The sequence below is a fragment of the Protopterus annectens genome, chromosome 11.part0 (genome assembly GCF_019279795.1).
Source record: "Protopterus annectens isolate FY-2018-M chromosome 11.part0, PAN1.0, whole genome shotgun sequence".
Lineage (NCBI taxonomy): Eukaryota > Metazoa > Chordata > Ceratodontiformes > Protopteridae > Protopterus > Protopterus annectens.
In genome coordinates, this window is record NC_056745.1 from 1,179,554,812 (window position 1) to 1,179,576,794 (window position 21,983).

A 21,983-nucleotide genomic window follows, 5' to 3' on the forward strand; every position below is an offset into this window, starting at 1 on the left:
GGAGGAGATACAGAAGGAATGGACCGCTCTGCATCCGAATCCTCAAAAGGGGAGTAAGAGTGTTCCTCTACATCAGAATGTTCTGATAAAATGGATCCCTGATCAGAAGAGGGAGAATCTTCCTCCACTCTGGGTTCTCTTGTCTGGAGGGGGTTGAGAACCCCTGATAAGAGTAATTAAATCCTCAGCCATTTTAAGCATCTGTTTTTTAGGCATGGGGCTTGGAGATGGGCCCTGTGCAACAGGCCTCTTGGGATGCCTGGCTGCTTTGGATTTAGTAAAGGCCTTAATAGAAAAAGAAGATGAGGGTCTAAAGACATCATGGGTGGAAGTGGACCTGTCCACAGTAGGCTCAACATTAGCAAAGGCTTCGGTGGTTGTAGTCTGGGAAAGGGCCGAGGTACCAGCGGTCTCGGGTACAGAGGACACCGCCAAAGGAGTGTCGTCGGTAGTCATGGGACTGCAAAGGCGTCTCGCTGAGAACCGGACCACGTGTAGCCTGTTTTGGCGTGGTGTCGGCGGGGACCGCAGGCCTCGCGTGTCGGTCCTTGTCCTTGTGTTTTTTGGACAAAACGGTAGTCGGAATATCCAACGACATTTTATAATCAAAGGCTTTACCAAAATAGTTTTGGGCGAACTCCGCCCGACGCTTAATTGTGCGTTTATTGAAAGTAGCGCAAAAGCGACAGCCCGAGACGTCGTGGTCTGGGCCTAAACAAGGTATGCAGAGGGAATGGAAATCCTTATGCGGTATTTGCTTCCCACAAGAAATACAATTATTAACTTTTTCTGACATCGGTCTGAGGCAAGAAAAGTTTCCCCAACAGGGTACTTAGCTTTAATGAAGACTTCGGTTTCCAATATTTCCATAATTCAGGAGCTGGCCAACCGGCACTTGCGAAATGCTTCTGCTTCGGGCACCGAGCGGCAAAAAAGACTGAAGAACATGGCGTCGGCTGTGTCTTACATATTCCGGCGTCACTGACGTCAGGAGAGAAAGCGACAACAACCGACGCCGGACCAAGACTTTGGAATTCGGCCGACCGAGGGACCGCCTGACGGCAGAGAACCCATCTGTGATTACTGCAGCTGTATGCACGATGAACATCAGCTTAATACTTTGATGTGAAGTGGCGTACTTGTTTTTTCACTGGGCAATATCTACACATTAACACCCTAATGGAAAACAAACATCATCCAACAGGGTATCAATGTATGATTTGCCTATTATCCAAGTACTAATAAGATATTTCCAAAACTTACCCCAATACACAGGCTACTATAAAACATATATAGTGATGAAAGACAACATATATCTCCCTCTTCAACAAAGTTCTTTAACATCATCCCCATACCTCCCACAAGCCTCCTCAAAAATACATTTCCTGCACCCCCTCCTTTAAAACCTTTTCCAAAAAAGAAATTCAGGAGCTCAGTGCTCCAGCAGCCTTTGGCTACTTGGGTTGATTACCAAAGCTTATTCAACCTGGAAGGAGGAAATGATAAGTATCCAGAATGGTGCTAGCAAAGCCAGTCCTAGACTGGGAACCAGGAAAATGAATCTTTGACATTTATGTGCGTTAGTCTGTCTGAACTGTCCCACAGGCCTTGCACCACCACCTTAGAAACTGCATCCCAAGCAAAAATTAAGGCATCTTACTGCCTCTACCAATGCAATTTTTCTTGATAAATCCCCAAAAATCTGAAGCATGACCTATTATCAGGACCTCTGGAGTCACTAATTAACCATCCAAGAATGTGTTTGTTTGACTTGGCATCATCTGTCATTTTGCAGTACTCCCTGTGATTCTCAAGAACTGGAACAGATTCAATAGAAACTACCTATCTACAATTACACTGTCTGTTGTTGGAATTTCTAGCAGCCAGTCATGCAGATACAGAAATATCTTGACACTTTGCAGCCTCTGGTTTGCAATGATATAAATGCACCTGATGATCGCTTGAGGCTGTGGTGATCTCAAATGGAAGCTTCTGGAACCAGTAGTGACGGACTCTTACCCAGAAATGTAGAAACCTCCTGGATATCATTGGTGATAATGATGTTAAGATAAGTATCTTGTAGATTCAAACAGCACATCTAATCTACTTTTGACAGTCAAGGAAGGATAGACTGCATACAGATCATGTGATAAGATTATCTTCCAAACTGGTTTATGCTACTCAGATTGAGTACAATTCTGAGGTCCTTAATTTTTCTGGAATTTAAAAGAACCTTGAGTAGTAGACTTAGCCCTTTCTGCTCTCATGGAACGTCTTGGGTGGCCCATTTTTTGAAGGATGACACCTCTTCTTTTTCTCATTCTTCTGCTAGTGTGGGACATCTGGTAAGGAAGAGAATGTGGCTGGGGATGGGGATGGAAAGGTACCATGAAGCCTCTGGATATTATTGTCCTAACCCACCTTGTCCTGCATCTGTGGTGACCAGCCACACACAGAAATGGAGAGACAGGCAACCCCCCAACTGCCTCCAAACTGGGAGAGTTGGGCAAGGCCTCCAGGGTTACTCTCCTGCCTGCCCTTCCCAAAGATAGACTACAGTATCCTTGCATATTCTGCCACTTATTACTGTCAGATTGCCATGGCTTTGTTGATGCTTCCCAGAGCCTTGATTACTGCCTTGGTGTTGGCTGGAGAGAAATCAAAACTGGCACAGGCTCTGCTGCATGCTGAGAACAAGCAATGGAGAGTTTCAAATATGAAAAAAAGAGTAGTAAGCATCTTACCTCCTTGCTCTATTTTCTCTTAATTCTACTATTCAACTACTTGGCCAAAGAGCAAAGACCCACCAAGGGCAGCAAAATATCACCTTGTTATCCTCAACAAGATCATGAAGACACAGCCAGAGACGGTGACACAAGGCAAGCTAGCCACATGCAATGGAGGCCCATTAAAGATATAGCACCCATCTGGGACTACAACTTTAACTTCTAAGTCCCCGTCTTGGAACCTCTCCAGGAACTGGATTGTTTCACTGGGTGCCTCCCCCTAAAAATGAAGCATGTATGGTAAACTGGTTACAGCCCTCAAAAAAGAAAATGTGGAGGATGTGCAAACATGGTTTCTATGCTTGTACAAAGCAGCGCCTCCTTATTTTGTTGATGAACAGTGGGGTTCTGTGATGCAAGAACCATTGTAGTGCAGCCACTGCAACATTAAAGTCTACGTGTGAGTCTACGGCCAACAGATAAAAATCCTCTGACTTCCCAAGGATTGTATCAGACCCCTTTTAAATAGGTGTCAAAATGTGAAAATTGTGCCGTGTATCTTGACCCACAGCAGTGTCACCTTATTGAGGAGGAAACCATCTGAGAAGGTGGTTTTGGGGATAGATGCTATCTTTTGCTTCATCAGTTGTAAAATATCCCTGTGTTTGATGTCATTGGGGGGGAAACTAGTTCTCCATTCTCCTTCACCCTCCTCTACATCTGGAGAGGGCAATTTCTGTGGGAAATTCTAGTCCTTCCACCTACGCTAACACTTCTTGGCCTTAGGAACATAGGAACAAAAATACACAAGTGATCACAGGGAACACAAGAGGCCTAGTCATATACATTTATAAGTTCTTGCCACCATTTAAGAGTGCTCAATTGTGCCCATCTCCCAAATCAAGTAGGACAGTACATGAAAACCCTGGTGGACACAAATTTATATCTACTCATCCAATCACTACGACTAGCTATAAAGACAAAGTAGTGCTTTGCATGACCTGTAGTGGTAACTTAATCCACAGGGTAGAAATTAATTCAGTTTGGGACCTATCACTCCAGTGAGTCTTGCTTATTTTACCGGTATATATTTAGATCCCTAGTATGGGGGTCTGTAGAACCACTGGTTTTGCAATTAAGCTTCAAAATTTTCTTGGGTGGCGAAAGCCAGGGTACCTTTTTGGCTAGGCTTGTATAGGTAGGATACAGTTCCCCCTTTGCCACTGAAGACCTTTCAGCTTATACAAGTCTTTTTCTAAAGCTTTCGGTTGTTCCAAAAAAGTGACATCACTCTCTAGCTCTTCATTATTCCCCAAAGGGGAAATGCCTTCAGTGGTAAAGACTGCATTTTGAGGCATGTTCGCATCATAAAATCATTCTTAGAGGCATGAGGGTGCTCTGCATGTCCACATATGGGGAACTGTATCCTACCTTGTTGGCCAAATGGCATCAGCTTAAACTGGACACTAGTTTTGCTTACATGAAATTGTTGATAGATTTTTTCTTACCTATGGAGAAAACTAGTGAATTCAATTGAATCACAGCAGAAACAGATAGAATTGCGATTTAAGGAGGAATAACATCATGTTAAGCTTAATGACCTGTATTGTGCTGTTACAGCTTATGACTCCAAATTGCAATATATTAAAATGAAAAAAACTTTCAAGAGACTATAAGGATTTTCTACAGGGGCATATTTTCACATGGCCAAAGGATGTCCCTCCACGGAATCAGCCTTCTGTGACATCTAATCAGCAGGCTAATGAACATTCCACCTTAAATTCAGGTGGAAGAGGCAATGGAGCTGATATAGGGATCAGGGTGGAAGTGATGACATCATCAAACGTCGACACAGCACCTAGGCAAGACTCTACTGTAGAGGTGATTAACCAGCAGCAGACAATGCCACAAGGGACTTCTAACACCACACAGATGGTGTTAAACAGTACTAATGTGCTGGGAGCTCGATCAAAAACTATGAGCTTCTCTTTTCACATTTTACCTGTACCTGTGAAGAAGAAAGAGAACCTGAACAGAGGTTGTTCGTTTAATCACAATGCAAAGAGGCAAAAAACATCCATGTGACTGCCAATGGCAACAGAGACTGTAATGTATATAATACTTCTGATTATATTTTATCTGATGCTGAAAATTATGTTTTGACAAGGGACTTACATTCATTCCAAGTACAGGGTCAAGTTTTAGTGATTGTATGTTAGATTTGAGAATGTTTGCCAGAAATGTTGAATTGAAACATATTTATGGTGCAGAATCTGTTCCTAGGGACTGTATTCTTAGGCAACCAAGTGCATTTAACCCCTCTGTCAGTCAAGTGGTTGACACTTTTGTAAAAACTTGTGAAGATATTTTTTAAGTTTTTGAATACAAAAAACAAACATGTTTTTCATAACATGAATTGGGAGCAACGCCAAGCATTAAGGACACTTACAGAGAATAAGAATATCATAATAAAACCTGCTGACAAGGGAGGGGCGGTTGTAGTCATGAACAGTGAATTCTATCATAACAGTGTCCTTATATTGTTAAGGGACTCAAATACTTATCAACAGTTAACACCAGTTGATATTAATAGGATTATTGGTAAAGTTAAGCATGAGTTTTCCAACTTAAGGTTAAATAACTGTATTAATGAAGACACTTTTAAGTTTACATTGATTGAACATCCTGTTGTTCCACTGTTCAAAGCTTTACCGAAAATACATAAAGATCCCAGGAACCCACCATTACATTCAATTGTATCTGGAAGGGGGTGGGCTACTGAACATGCTTCTATATGGGTAGAGGCTCATCTAAGAAAGTGTTTGGTTTCTGTACCTAGAATATTAAAGGACACAGCTCATTTTTTGCAATCTTTACACAGTCACTTAGGTCCCAACACTGACTGTATGGATTATTTGTTATTAACCCTGGATATAAACAGTTTTTTTTACAGTAATTACAAAATAATATGGCTTGATGGCCATTGAGGCTTTTTTGCAACAAGTACAAATCTTGAATCAAACTGATATTGACAGTGCATGTTTACTGTTAGACTGTGTGTTGAGCAACAATATTTTTATGTATCATAATTGCTTCTATCGTCAGAGCGGGGGGGTGGCCATGGGCACCCCCTGCACAAACTCATATGCCAACATAGTGTTGGCATATTGGGAGGATCAAGCAATATTCAAGGCAAGCCATTTATGGAGGGGTACCCGAGTTATTATGTCCGTTTTGTGGGTGATGTCTTCCTGCTTTGGACAGGGACACAGGAACAGCTTTATGAGTTTGTTACCTACCTGGAAAGCACCACTGAACTTTTGAGGTTTAGTACTTCACTCTTGGATACAACTATAGATTTCTTAGATGTCCAAGTGATGAAAAACACAGAGCAACGGACTTGAGACTGTGTTATACAGGAAGGAATGCTGGAAAAATAATCTCCTAGCCTATGACAGTATGCACCCCAGATGTACGTTTAACAATATTGCTCAGGGACAATTTTTTCGAACATCTAGGTTATGTACTAATGATGAGACATATAGAAAGAAGTCTGCAGAACTGATGGTGAACTTAAAAGCAAGGGGATATAATCAGAACATAATACAGTGGGCATTTAATAAAAGTAAAGGAGAGAGGTTGAACAAAGCAAAACCCTGGTTTTCTAGAAATGTACAGGTGCATGACAGGGAGACTGATATAAGCAGGCAGCCCCTTCGAGTTACTTTGAATTATAGTAACAATGTGGGGGGGCATATGTGACTTCATTCGCCAAAATTGGAAAATTTTGTTAACTGATGATAGAGTGAAGGCATTAATAACTCAGGAACCCACATTTTGTTTCAAACGTAGTAAGAATTTAAAGGATTTGCTCTGTACAGACCAACAGGAGGTTAAGAAACCTGCCATGGGGCGACAAGGGACATTCCCCTGCAGACACTGCAAAGCTTGTCAATATATTAGACATAACACATTCATCCATCCACTGTCTGGAAAGAGCTATTCATTGAAACAATATGCTGACTGTTTGACCAGCAATATTATATACCTGGCTGACTGTAAGCAATGTTGTTCATTTTATGTCAGTAAAACGAATTGTAGATTGAAAGACAGGGTGTTACAACACATGTCAGCTATACTTAAACAAAGCCAATACACATAATGCCCTGTATCAGCATGTAAAGCAGTACCCTGGGCACATATTTTCTTTTATGGTTTTGCAGGTTATTCATCCAACCAGGAGGGGAGGGGGGTGATTTGAGAAATATAACAGAATATAGTGAAATTAGATGGATAATCAATCTGGGTGCTGATAGAGCACCTGGCCTTAATGGTGTCATTCCTATCAAGCCTTTTTTAAAAAAGAGGAGGGCTTTTTACTGAGTTTTTGATTATAACTTTTGTATGTTGTCTGAAGAAGGGTTTTTAAACCTGAAAGCGCTAACCTACTGCATTTTATTAAACTACTGATTTTTTATCAGCCTGGTGGTCCGGATCATCTGTTTTTGCTGTTGGAATTTGCTGTGAAGCTGGACCTTAAGTGCGAAGTCTACATTTTTTTTTTTTGGATTTAACTACCTACATTTGGAAATTTTCGAGATAGTTTTATTTTTATGCGTCTGTAAGGCTAGTCTATTCCAAAGGTAGGTGCAACCCGCTCCATTCGACCTCCGCTCCAGGCTCACTCTTCTCCCTTACCCCAGCCCCATTCCCACCCACCCCCACTTTCATTACTTATATACTTACACACCACACATATCAATTAACTCTGCTCTTCCCACTAGCCCAATTACCCTATCACACATCACCACACCTCCAGTCTGATCAGTGAAACCACTCCCCATCCTCACTCTAATTACCACACTTGCTTACCAAAGCACTACATATAGTCCATCTACTTAACCTCATAATATTACTACTGATGTAAGTACTCACATATTAAACTCCATAATGCTTACAGTCACAACTATCATGCTCCTCCACCTCCCAGCCTTTACCTCTTACCACAATCAACTACAAGCCAACATCTCCCTTCCTTGGCAAACTGCAACCATTGACTATCACATTGTAGCTCCAAGTATACACATAGCTGCATGCCTCTTCAAATCTTCCCACACTGACTACTACATCCACAGAATACAATCACACAATTGCAATACCTACACCTCAATAAAACACACTATTATTACCTATAAGTTTAGCAAACTCTACCTACATTTACTGTCTAAACTATCATGCTGTGGGGACATACACCTCAACCCTGGTCCCAACTCTCTACCAAATCCTGACCCTGGCCACCTTACTCACATTATCCATAGACATAAGGCCTCCCTCCTCCTCCTTAACATTAATGTCAGAAGTATCTCAAAACTCATGAACTCCACGGTGTACTAAATCTATATGAACCTGATATTGTATTACTGACCGAAACCTGGCTAAAACCAGAAATCAAGAGCAATGAAATAACAGCACCAGGCTATAACATTGTACGCAAGGACAGAAATGGTAAAAAGGGAGGAGGTGTAGCACTACTATTCCAAGATCACCTCAAGTTAGAACTACTTGGGACTAATATTCCAAGTGTAGGTAATGCAGAAATCATGGGTAATGGCAATGGCACTTTTAAATGTGGTGCTTGTAAACAGTGCTCTTTCATGGCTAACAACAATCATATTTATTTGAAAGCACGTCAAATTAATCTAAAACCTCATGGGCATTTCACTTGCAACACAAAAGGTGTGGTTTACATTGGTTTCTGCACCACCTGTGGTGCCTTCTATATAGGAAAAACCGAAAGAGAGCTCAAAAAGAGAGTATATGAACATACTTACGAAATAGGGAAAATGAAGGAAAGTAATGCATTTTATAAGCATTCACTTGAATGCCCTAATTTTAAGCTTGTTTTCATGGTACTTGAACAGGTAAATCCTAATATTAGAGGAGGAGACTGGGAATCCACCCTGGAATTTAGGGAGTTAATCTGGCAGCTCAGGCCTGATGCCGGAAAAACACTGGGTCTGAATGGTATGCTGAGCATAGGCCCAGTACTCAAGCTTAGAAGGGCCAGGTTGTAATTACATAACCCCCCCCCCCCACTCAATCAGAAACCCTAGTTATAGACCTTAGTTACATTGTCCAATATTTAACATTTGTTACAGAACAGACTTGATGCAAACTCACTCCTTTTATATTCCCCAATATATTTTTTATCCTTAATTTTTAATGTTTTAGAAATTATTTTAAGACCACTACATCACATGTGGGGCAAGTTGTGGTATGCATACAGCGATTTTTGACTGCATGCTATTTGTTTGTTTTTTCAGCATTGTCAAGGTTTGAAATGTGTTTTATATGCAGTCAAAAGTATTTTACCTTTACCAGGTGTCATCAATTTGTTACTAAATAGTAATAGGAGCATGTGACTAATTAGCAAATGCTATTTTAAAGGCTCCTTTTTACTTGTACTTATTTCGACTTGATAAAGCCTGGAATGGTCCAGGCGAAAGCGCTTGTCCTAAATCTGTGTTTTTTACTTTTGTACAAGAGACGTTTGGTGAATAAAGATTGGTTTTCAGCCCATACTCTACTGGAATTATTTGAATCATTGTCTCTACGGGTGATCTGGGACTTTTGTTCTTCAGTTGCTCTTTTCCACTTCGTGGTTAACTTGTTAATGCAGAAATCATCCTTACTCGACAAAAGCTAAACCCCAATAAACAGATAAATATTATAGGCTGCTACTGCCCACGTGGTAACAATGTTATCAGTATGGGAAACCTACAAGAATGGATCTCAGTCTCCCTCCCCCATGAAAATATCCTACTAGGAGATTTTAATATAGGCTAGCATAACTGCTCTGGCCACAATCCGTCCACGTACATCAGCCTTCACGGGTTTACTCAACTTATCTCATCCCTCACCAGAACTGATAAAACAACCAAGCGACAGTCCATCCTGGACTGGATTTTTATATCCGATCCCTCATTTGCATTTCTAGCAGGCTGTCTGCCAAACAGCCTTAGCGGCCATCAGGCTTACCTTCCTTCTTGGAAAAAGAACTCACCAAATTAACCAGACAACCTTTAGAGCAGTCAGGAACAAAACATACTTCAAGCCAGATAACTTTATAAATACCCTAAAGAGTTGCAATTGGAAACCACTTAATTCACTATCACGAGATGAGGCAGTCCACTACTTCACCTCAACTTTCCTACAAATATTAGATCATGCACCCACCAGAACCATTAGAAGAAAGGCTAAGCATGCTCCCTGGCTAACTAAGGCAACTAAATCCATCCTCAAAGACAGAGACAAAGCATGGATACATTTCTACAAAAACAAATCCCAATCAACAAAACAAAAATACTCAAGAGCACTGGAATAAATGCAAAAAGTTCATTAAATCTGACAAAATCATCTACTATCAAAATCTCCAAGAAAAACATAGCCATAACCCGCAAAAATTCTGGGCCACTATAAATTCTGTATTACAACCAGGAAAGTCTACTACCCTTACACCTAGAACAGTAAACATCCAGGAGAATATCCCTACTCAGTTCAATAAATTTTTCACTGAAACAGTACAAGCCCTTGTAACTACCCAACGTAATAGTAACAGCACCAACCTACCAGCAACTATCCAATGTAACAGTAACAGCACCAACCTCCCACTCACACAAAATAGCAGTAACCCACAGGATAATTCCACCCACTTTACCCTGCATCCAACCTCAACCAAATCCATTCTAAAACTCCTCCACAAGCTTAAGCCAACCACCCTGGCCAGAGATAATCTACCAGTAGAATACCTATAGCCAGCCCCAGATGCCATAGCCTATCCTGTAGCCATTCTAATTAACAGATCTACTGCAGAGTGTAAAGTACCTAATATATGAAAGATCTCCCACATAATACCACTGCACAAGGGAGGCAATTCTTTAGAACTCAATAACCACTGACCAATTCCTATTTTATCACCCTTATCAAAGATTCTGGAAAGAACTGTTCACACACAACTCATGGACTTCCTCCTAAAAAACAACCTGCTATATAAAAATTAGCATGGCTTTAGTCCCTTCCACAGCACCACAACAGCTCTATTGTCCTTCTCCAACACAGTCAACCATCATAGAAACAAAGGACAACTAGTTTCTGCCATTTTTTTAGACCTGTCTAAAGCTTTCGACATGGTCAACCATAATAGACTCCTTAATACACTAACCCACTCTAAATATCAGCTCCCCCTCTAGATCATGGTTCAAAAGCTACCTATCAGGATGTCAACAAGCAGTGAATTGGCAGAACTAACTATCCTCTCTCTTACCAGTAACCTTAGGTGTCCCACAGGGCTCCATTCTTGTCCCGCTCTCATCCTCAACATCCATTGCTTCAGTAGTACAATACGCTGATGACACCACCCTTGTATGCACAGCCCAAACATTAGATGAACTACAGTTCCAGACCCAACAAATCTTCTCTAGACCTGGTTTACTAACTCACAACTAATCCTAAATCCAAATAAAATAAAACTTTTTCTTTTCAGCACTTGTAGATCCCCTCACCCATATGACACCTTCACCATCATATCCAAAAACAAAATCACCCCTACCTCCCACACTAAACTCCTAGGTGTAGAAATAGACTGCAATCTTAAATATGACATTCATATAGCCCAAACTATCAAGAACGTTCACAAAAAACTTGGCCTCCTCTATCACAGCAAACAATTTATCACCAAACAAACCAAAGCCACCATATTCACGGCACATCTACTGTCTACCCTTTTCTATGCATTCCCAACACTTACTAACCTCCGCAAAACTGAGCTAAACAAATTAGAAACCTGTTACATTAAGATTGCTAGATTTGCTACTGAGACCTCTTATAGGACCCATCACTGTGTAGCTCTCAAGCAACTAGGCTGGCTTGAACTACCACACCTACTGAAACTCAAGCAATTGTCATTGGCACACAAAATATACTACCAACCAGCTAAAACGTCAGCACTACAGAACCTAATTATACCTTATTCCACTACTAGAACCTTAAGACCTAGCACCCAAAACTGCCTAGATATCAAACATATCAACAAGTCAGGGAAATCTCTCTTCAGCTATTCTATTTCTAAATCTTGGAACTCCTTACCTTGCCACCTAACCTCCATGTGCTCCAACACTCAATTCAAAAAACTCCTCAAAGCACACTATATGAATTCCTGGTTATGCTCCTGTGACTTCCCAGGATAAACACTACTGTACTACCTATTCCTCATCTAAACCTAATCTCAGTGTATCCCATACAGCAAATACTCTAGACTGTTTTTCTATACCTGCATCATCTAAATGGATGTAAGAAAAATATGTTATTTTATTTAGTACCATACAAAACATGTAAGATATGTATTATATTGGTAATACTAACCTATGAAACTATATGCCAATGTTCCTCATTAAGTTTTGATATAGGTTATCTTATCCCATGTATTATGTACTACTAGATATCTATGCTGTACAACTGCATGGTTTCTACTTGTTGAACTATGTAATTTTATCTGCAGCACTTCTCCCTGGGCCCCTGCTGAAAAAGGACCTGTGTCCATAGGTTCATAGGTTCATACTAGGCTATCTGCCCTAGGGCATTTATAAGCCTAGCCAGTGTGTGTGTGGCTTCTGCCACCCCCTGGAATGATAACACTGTGCCCATTTAGGGTTTAGTTTACTGTGCCTCTGTCTAGAAGTGACACAGAGATGACCCCCGGGGTAAACCTACGATCTCCCATCCACTCGTCAAGATTTCTCTTGAAGAGAGTCAGTGAGGGCTCTGCCTAACATGGACTGGGATTCTGTTCCAGAGTGTAGGGAGCCCCTGGGTTATGAATCTGTCCCTCCAGCATGTCCTATTTATTTTTGTGTTGAGGTTCAAGTCTCTCGCTCTAGTGGCTCTGGTGGATTTGGATTTTTTTAGGTGGAGCATGTCCATTAATTCCGGATTGGACATGGCCTTGTACGTCAGGCATAGATCACCTATGAGTAGACGGTATGCGACTGAATAGAGCTGGAGTTTCTTCAATCTGGCAGCATATGACATATATTTGAGACCTTTGATCCTCTTGGTGAGGTACTTCTGGGGTCTTTCTAACTGCTGCAGGTACCGGGTAAGGTACATACCAAATGGGACATTGTACTCAATCATGGGTCTGATAAGGGAAGAGTATAGGGGCACAATGACCTCTCTTGATCTAGATGTGAATCCTTTCATGATAAGGTGGGCAATATAGAAGGTCTTTCTAACCACCTTGGCAATGTGGGTGCCAAATGAGAGGTCACTGTCAACTTGGGTCCCTAGGTCCCTGATTACTTCTTCTGTAATTAATGGATTACCACCTATGTCATAATTTGTGGGTACTTTGTTTTTCCCAAAGGGTATAACTATACATTTTTTGGCATTCAGTTTAAGGCCATGGCTCTGGCACTAGTTATCCATTTTTGTGAGGCCTTTCTGTAGGATGCTAGTGTCCGCTGGAGTATTGATTATGGCACCCAGCTTGCAGTCATCTGCGAACTTTGTCAGCCATAATCCTCCTATGTTTGCTTGTACGTCTGAGAAATAAATGCCGAACAAGAGGGGTCCCAGAACTGAGCCCTGTGGGACACCACTTGTGACTGGCTTAGAGTCTGACATGGCTCCAGCAATTCTGACCTTGTGGGTTCTGTCCTTTAGCCAGTTTGCAACCCATCTTATGACATATGGGTTTACATTTAAGCTGGTGAGCTTATCTATGATGCCCGAGTGTGGTATTGTGTTGAAGGCTTTTGCAAGGTCAAGGTAGGCTGTGTGAACTGCCTTTCCCTCATCAATGGCCTTAGTGACTGTTTCAAAAAAGTCGACTAGGTTCAAAAGGCAGGATCTGCCCTTAACAAAGCCGAATTGGGTAGGATCAAGTGTCTGTAGGTCACCAATGTCTTTGTTTATGAGTTCCATAATGATCCTCTCCATAGCTTTGCAGACCAGGCTTGTCAAGCTTATGGGGCGATAATTTCCAGGGTCCGTAGAAGCACCTCCTTTGTGGAGTGGAACCACTGTTGCTGTACGCCATTCTTTGGGTACGTATCCTGTAGTAAGGCTAAGATTAAACAGCAGCCTTATGTGCGAATTTAGTTCCTCTTGGAGTTCATGTAGTACGCAACCTGGGACACAGTCTGGTCCCATTGATGCTGTGTTTTTAGCTTTGGAGAGGGCGGCTCTCACCTGGACATCTGTGATGTCAGGGAGGCTACATTCAGCTGGGATAGATATTTCTCCTTTTGGGGGGGGGGGGGATTTGCACTGAACCTGTCTGCCAGTATGTTGGCAATATCTGTGGGTTCAGTGTATTTTTTGTAATTTTGAACTAACTCTGAGCATATCTGGGAGTTTCCACCCAGGTTTCTAACATAACTAAAGAAGGCCTTGTGATTATCTTTAGTGTCTTTTGCGATTTTTCTCTGAAAGTTGGCCTTGGATGATTTTATGAGTGATCGTAGTTTTTTGCTAGTACTGATCAGAGATGCCTTCCCTTTTTGGGATTTTGCTCTGTCCTGTAGTAGCTTCCTCCTCCTGTTGTAAAGTTTGTTTATGGCTGGGGTCCACCAGACAGGATGCCTGCCTTTGGGGGAGAGGTCTTGGTTTTATTTGGGATTGCATGATCCATGCATTCTTGAAGGTGTCCGTAGAAGGCGTTTCTAAAGGATTCAGCGGTGTGGGCTGTGGTTTCCACTGGCCCAGGGGCCTTGAAGGATACCATTTCAGTCTTAAGAAGTGTGAAGTCAGCTTTTGAGAAGTTCCTCACTGTGGTCTTTTGTGCTGGGGGTGGGGGCGGGATGTGGATTTCCAGTGAGATTAGTTTATGGTCTGATCTCACCAGTGAGGGGTATACTTCTGGTGGAGTATTGTGTCCCCATGTTTGTGAAGATCAGATCTAGTATATTATCTCCTCTTGTGGGATTGGTGACTAGTTGTTCCATCGCATTTGAGTTTATGAATTCTAGGAACCTTTGGGCTAGGGTGTTGGGGCTTGAGTAATGCTCCCAGTCTATGTTTGGGTAGTTGAAGTCTTCCAATATGATGGTATTTGGAGAGACATTCATACTCTCCAGTGTCTTCAGGAAGGCTGAGTGGGGTTCCTGAGTTTGAGAGGGTGGTCTATAGCATGCTACAAACTCTAGGGCAGTTTTGCCTACGGTTAGTTGCACATGGATGGTCTCCGATGCTTCGTGTGTTGCCACTATCGTGGAGGTGTGGGTGTCTTTGATGAATATGGACACTCCCCCTCCCTTTGTGGTTCGGTCCATGTTTTGGGGCCGAAAAGCATGATACGAGTTATAACCTGGTAGTGCTGGGGTGCTCTCAGGAGCCTTGAACCAGGTTTCAGTCACTGCACAGACATCGATGCTCTCCATACTGAGGAGGGCTTCGAGAGCCTGCATCTTGAGGTTTAGACTTCTGGCGTTGAGCAGCATTACCCTTAGTTTTCTCCACTTGTGTTTTCTAGGGAGGTGGGTTTGTTTTTTGAGCCTTGCCTAAAAAAGGCACTATGGGGGTGGCAAGAGCCAGTCCAGTTGGACTTTCCCGGTAAACAAATGTAAAATAAAATAAATAAATAAAAGTCAGATAGGATTGGGTCCTTCAGAGCTCAAAATTTGAGACACAGGTCATCTTAGACCAGCTAGTAGGCTACAGAGTTTAAGGAGAGTTGCGCAAATCTAGCAAGATACTTGAAGGATTTAAGGCCTTTAATTTTTTTTTGGTTAGAAATCATGAGAGTCTTTGTTGTTGAGCAATACGCTTGGATTTGCGCATACCAAGGGGGGCACTATATTTGATGAGGTATCTGATTAGGGAAGAGTATGGTGGAAAGATGACTTATTTTGATCTTGAAGGTATTCCCTTGGAAATTAACTGGGACAGACCAAAGGATTTCCACACTATGGTAGTACATGATAAATGAAAGACATGAGTTGCCCACATAAGTACCCAGGTCCCTTATGACTATATCCGTCTGAAGAGTACCACTTATAACATATTATATGGGAACTACTTTATTGATGAACTTTGCTGTACTTCACCTTTTTGCATTTCGCTTGAGACCATTTTCAGTACACCAGGTATTGTTCATATTCCACCCCTTTATGGAGTAGTTTAGTTGGGGCTATATTAGTTTTCCAAAAGTTATCTTCAGATAACACCTATTCATCGACATATATTCAGTGAAAATCACTTCTGTGATTCACTAAATTTTCCAAGGGGAATGAAACAATTGCCCCGCAGTACAATGGAACCCACAAATAACTAAATCAAACCACCCAACTGGGGGGCTTCACCCCCTCCAAACTATACATATCAACTCTGAGATCACACTACAGTGGGGAAAAAGGCAAAATTGTGTAGTTGTTCAGCTATTTCACTGCCCCTGGAAAATTCAGCGAATAGTGGAAGTGATTTTCGCTGAATGCATGTCAATGAACAGGTGCTCGCTGAAAATAATTTTTGACAAACTAATATAGACCTGTTTAGTCACAGTGGATGAGTGGATAACAGTGCTCAGCTTGCAGTAATCAGCACACTTAGTCAAACACACTTCAAGGATACTTAGCTTGGATGTTTGCAAAATAAATGCCAAACAGGATACGGCCCTGGCATGATCTCTGCAGTACACCGCTAGTTACAACTTCACATTCAGACAGGGTAGCAGGCCTTTCATTATTTGATATTGATTTGTTAGTTGGTCTGCTATCCAGCATAAAATACAGGGGGGTTACATTACGTTCATCTAACTTTTCAATAATACCAGCAATGGAGATAGTGTCAAAAGACATGGACATGTGAAGATAAGCAGTGTACACAAAATGACCATTGTCCACAGTCTTTGTACTCTTTTCAAAGCAGTTTACTGCATTCAGGAGACAGGGCCTACCCTTCATGAAAATAAAGGTTCTTGTGATGGATCCGAGGAGCAGGTGGGGGAGAACATGTTATTCCCAGAAGTTACAAAGGCATCTTGCAGTTGCCCTTTGATCCCTCTAACTAAGCCAGAGGGATGGTGCATTGCTGAGATTCCAGAGAAATTATTTATTTATTGCATTTATTTACCGGGAAGGCTCACTGGGCCAGACAGTGCCCATTTTCAGTGGAGGCCCGGGGAGAAAAGCTCCACAGTGACATCTATAATACATACAATTAGATTAAAGCTCAAATAAACAATACAATACAATACATACCATATGATAAAAAAAAACAGATATCCCAAATAAACAATACCATACATACTTTTGATATTAACAGCATTGATATTAACAGCATATGTAACATATTAATCTGTGTAGGAATTTTTACAGAGAGAGAAAGGAAGGCAGTGCATTTGTGAGTAAATCTGACTACAATGTAGTTGACACAGCAGCTGTGTAAAAAAAAAATAGCAATTGTCAGTACATTTGCACAAGGGGAGAGAAGAGGATAATGTGTGAGGACTAAAGGTGAAGGTATAGGGGGTGGTAAGGAAAGGTGGAAGTAGAAGAAGGGAAGAGAAAGTCAGGTTATGGGTTGTGAGGAGTTAGCGAATGGACATTGCCAGTGGGAGGAGAGGTGATGCTTTAAAGATTTTTTAAAGATGGATGTATTGGTAATGGATCTAAGTGAGAGTGGAAGAGAGTTTCATACCTTGGCAATGAAAAAGGAGTGGAGCCATTGTCCAGTGGAGAGGTTGGGTTTCTCTGCCTGCAAGAGCATTTGATTTTCAGAGCGGAGGTGTCTGTTTGGGTAGTATGGAGTAAATAGTTTGGAAAGGGCAGGGCAGCTGGATGGGTTATGTATTAGTTTATGGGCGGTAGTTAGCTGAATATGTGAAAGGTGGTGGAGTAATTCTAGCCAGCTCAGTGATCGAGGTGAGGTGCAGTGGTGGGTTAAATGGTGTTCATTGATGATAAACTTTGCAATTTTGTTATAGCATGAGTGTAGTTTGGTTTTATGAATTACCTGTATAATGTTTTGTCACAATAAAGCATGCCTAATTTGTGGTGAGCTTTTTTAATATTATCGTGAATATGTATGTCGGAAGTTAGCTGTTCATCTATGGTGACACCCAGAAGTTTAGTACGAGTGACAGAGCGAGAGAGAACCGAGAAAGTGTCTGTTTATGGTGCTGGATTTCTTGGGGGGGGGGGGGGGGTGAATAACACTAGTTTGTTTTTGGTTTTTTTTTTTTAGGATTTAATGCTAGATGGTTGTTAGCCATCCAAATTTCAGTGGAGCTGAGGGCTGCTTGGGTAAGTTTCTGAAGTTCGCGCGGGGAGTTGGCAGTACAGATGATAGCCGAGTCATCTGCGTACTGGATGACTGTTCCTTGAGTGAGACTTAGAATGGAAGTCATTGATGAAAATGTTAAAAAAGTAGAGGACCCAAGACAGTCCCTTGGGGAACACCTGTAGTGGTGTCAAGGAAAGGAGTTTTGCCACTTTGTGGCTTGTTGCCTGTCTGAGAGGTAGTTGGAAAACCAGTGTAGGGTAGAGGGAGAGACACCTATGTTGGATAGTTTTCTAAGAAGAGGGTGGGAGATAGTATCAAAGGCTTTGGACAGATCGAGGAATAAGGAGGAGGCAAGTTTTCTGGCATCACAGGCCCGATTGATAGAGTCACAGAAGGAAATTAGAGCTGTAGTGGTGCTATGTCCTGGTCTAAAACCATGCTGGGTAGGTGATAGATTTGTTATTGTCAGGTAGGTAGTTAAGGAGTTGGCTGTGGATAAATTTTCGTGGATTTTAGAGACAGGAGAAAGAATGGCAATGGGTTGAAAGTTGGAGATGTCTATATTATTTCCTGCTTTGTGGAGTGGGAGGATAAATGCTTTTTTCCAAATGAAAGGAATATAGGAATCTTGGATGGACCTATTAAGGAGTACGCTGACAGAGTATGAAATGGAATTAGCTGCGTTTTGAAGGAATTTTGGAGGCAAGTTGTCAGGGGCATTAGTGGATGGTTTTAACTTCAGAAGCAGTTTCTTTACTATGGCTGTGGGAATAGGAGCTAGACAGACGTTGTGTGTATGGGGTGGGGATTAGTAGCAGGAGGGTTGGGTTGGTTAGAATTAGTTTGTGGGAAGTTGGTAGTGAGATTAGCTATAATGTCAATAAAATAATTGTTGAAAAGTGTGGCAATTTCCATGTTTTTTTTTTTTTTTTTATCTGGGTCTGGACAGGGGTTAGTTTCTGATCCTGGGTGTAGAAGGTTGTTGATGGAGCTCCAGAAATATTTAGGGTTAAGTTTGTGTTGGTTTTGTAAAGTATGATAGTAGACTTGGCACTTTACTTGGCTGCGGAGTTGTTTGAAGGTTATGAGGTCAGAGGGCTTTTTGTGCCTTTGCCAAAGTTTCCAGGCTTTATCCCTGATGGCCATGTTCTGTTTGGTAGCTTTAGAGAGCCATGAGGCATGGATGTTTTTATCTTGTGGGGTGGGGGGGGGGGAGAGAAGAATTGTATGGTTTTCTTCACTACATTAATCATACTACTGAATTTTTGAAGTTTACTATGTCCATGTCACAGAAAGAGATAAGACTTTTTGGATGTACGATCAATGGTTAACCAAATGGGTCAGATAGATACAAATTTATACCAAAAGGGATGTTGGAAAATAGTTATTTGTCCTTTGATAGTATGCACCCCAGATAGTATGTATCCTAATGTAGTAAGAGGCCATTACATGACAGCCTCTAGGCTATGCACACAAGAGGAAGCATTTCATGAAAACACTGATGCATTGAGTCAACATTTTTTGAAAAAGGGGCTATAAGAAAGACCTTCTGATACAGCATAAAGAGAGTGTGGTCAAGGATAGAAAAAACATTGTTGCCCCATATTTCTCTAGACGTGCTTCCAGTCCCCATAAGGATAGGAGTTTGGTCAGTAAACTCAGATTTGGTCTGAAGTACACAAATGATGTAGGCTCTGTTTGTAATATTATATGAAAAAACTGGGGAATACTCACAAGTGACAACAAGACAGCTGAAATAGTTGGGAACAATCCCTCCTTTATGTACAAAAATTGTTCAAACTTGAAAAGACAATTGTGCACAGGGAATTGTAATACTCTGTCAAGTAACTTGCTATCTGCCAGACTTGGTGCATACAGTTGCAGGCATTGCAGAGCCTGTCCATATATTTCACAGGAAATATATTTCACACGAACAAGTGTTTAAACCTATATGGATGAAATATATTTTAGTCCCAGATTCTATGCAGACTGTAGTACAGAAAATGTGATTTACTTAGCCACATGCAAGTCCTGCATAGGATTCTAAGTTGGTAAGACCAATAAGAGATTAAAAGATAGAATTTTTAGTCATTCTTATGAGATTAGGACTTGCAATACGAACAATGCACTAGCTAAACATATTAAAGAAAATGCTGGACATGAGTTTGTTTTTAGAGTACTACAAATAGTTCATGTGGGTCACGGGGGGGGGTGATCTCACTAACTACACTGAAACAGTAGAACTTAAACGGATCTTGACACTACAAGCTGATAAACATCCTGGTATTAATGCTTGTGTCTCTTTAAAACCTGTACTGAAAGGGAGGGAATTGGTTTAATGAAGTGATGAATTAACATAGCTGATTGGACATTAACTGTTTTTAAAATGAGTTGTGACTTTGTGTTTTTATGACCTAAAGAAGCATTGGTTTTACAACGTGAAAGCACTTATCTGGTCCATTTTTACAAATCAATACTTTCACTGTGTGAAGCTGTGGTGTTCCTGCCAATTTGTATGCCTTTAAAACCTAATGAAGTACAAAGGGCATGAACAAATGATGTGTAGCCCAGGTAAGACTGAAAATGAATCCCTGTCACAGATGTGAGCTCTGAAATTGCAGGTTTCGCAACTCAAAAAAAAAAAATTTTAATCAATTTAAAAAATAATGAATTTCAAAACTTGTTGTTACACCAGTGAAGTGTTTTAACAGGGAGTGGGCATCAGCTCTCTCACCACAGCTTGACATGTGGGGCAGCGCCCATCCATACCTAAGCTATTCGTGTGTGCATCTGCATATAACAATAAATGTATGCGTATGTGTATGTATACATAAAAGCAAAAATCCTTGTACTGAGGCACAGTAGTTTTCTAGAAAGAGCTCATGTATTTGTTTTTCAATAAAAAAAGTTTGATTTCTAAACAATTTATAACTGACTGATTACTCTGAAGTCTCAACTAAGCTTGTCTACAGTGCAGTTATTTTTTCCTGACTTTTTAGGATTCGCAGCCAGCAGCTTTTTTGCTCACAAGTACCAGTTTTCCCTGTAGTTTATTGTTTCTCCTTATGGGAGGGAGAAGTCTTAACCCAAGGATCTGTGCATTTCTTTACTGTGGTCTATATGTATGTTATACATACACACACACACCCACATATTTCTCTCTCTCTCTCTCTCTCTCTCTCTTCACACACACACACGCACATATATATATATATATATATATATATATATACATATATATATACACATATATGTGTGTGTGTGTCAGTACAAATACACACACACACACACACACACACACACACACACACACTTATACTGAGTCCATGTCAAAAGCAGTATAGTGAATGAACAATGTTGAAATGTCAAAATGCTGAAATATTAAAACGTGTAGAGAGCTGGCTTTGCCCCCCCCCCCCCCATATTAGCACTCAGTTCAGAGTTTCACTGACAAGTGTGTAATATTGTTTGTTGACAGGCTGTGTACTGGCACACTGTACTTGTGTAGGACATGTATGCTTTCAGCAGGTATTTTGAGTTAAATATTGTAGTTTCAGCATTTTGACATTTCAGGATGTTGCATTCAGTATTAGGGCTTTCAGTGTATTACTAATGAATAAGATGTCATGTACCCTATAAACACACATGCTAACTCTGACACCACTGTGCCTCAGAGGAAGGGTAATACTCCAAGTTATTAAAACCTCAGATGTGGCATACTGCTCCATTAGCACCTATATTTCTCTTCTTCCAAAATTTGCAATTATAATATTCGAAATTTCATGGGGAGCCCCACTTCAAAATCATCTTGACATGGCAAGTACCAGCATGAGTCTTACTCAGGCAACAAATTCCTTCCTCACCAAACTTTGAACTTTTCTAAACAATACACTAATCCCTCACTTGACTGTTAAATGGATTTTGGCAGCTACCCAGGCTGTGCAGAAAATGAAAGTTGAGTGATCCATACTCATTTAT

The 21,983-nt window shown here is 41.1% G+C and overlaps 1 protein-coding gene across 2 annotated transcripts in view; it reads right to left on the reverse strand.

The window, feature by feature from the left end:
• The window catches only part of ATXN7L1 (ataxin 7 like 1), a 955,929-nt gene that overhangs the window by 212,271 nt on the left and 721,675 nt on the right, over positions 1-21,983 (reverse strand). The window lies entirely within an intron of this gene.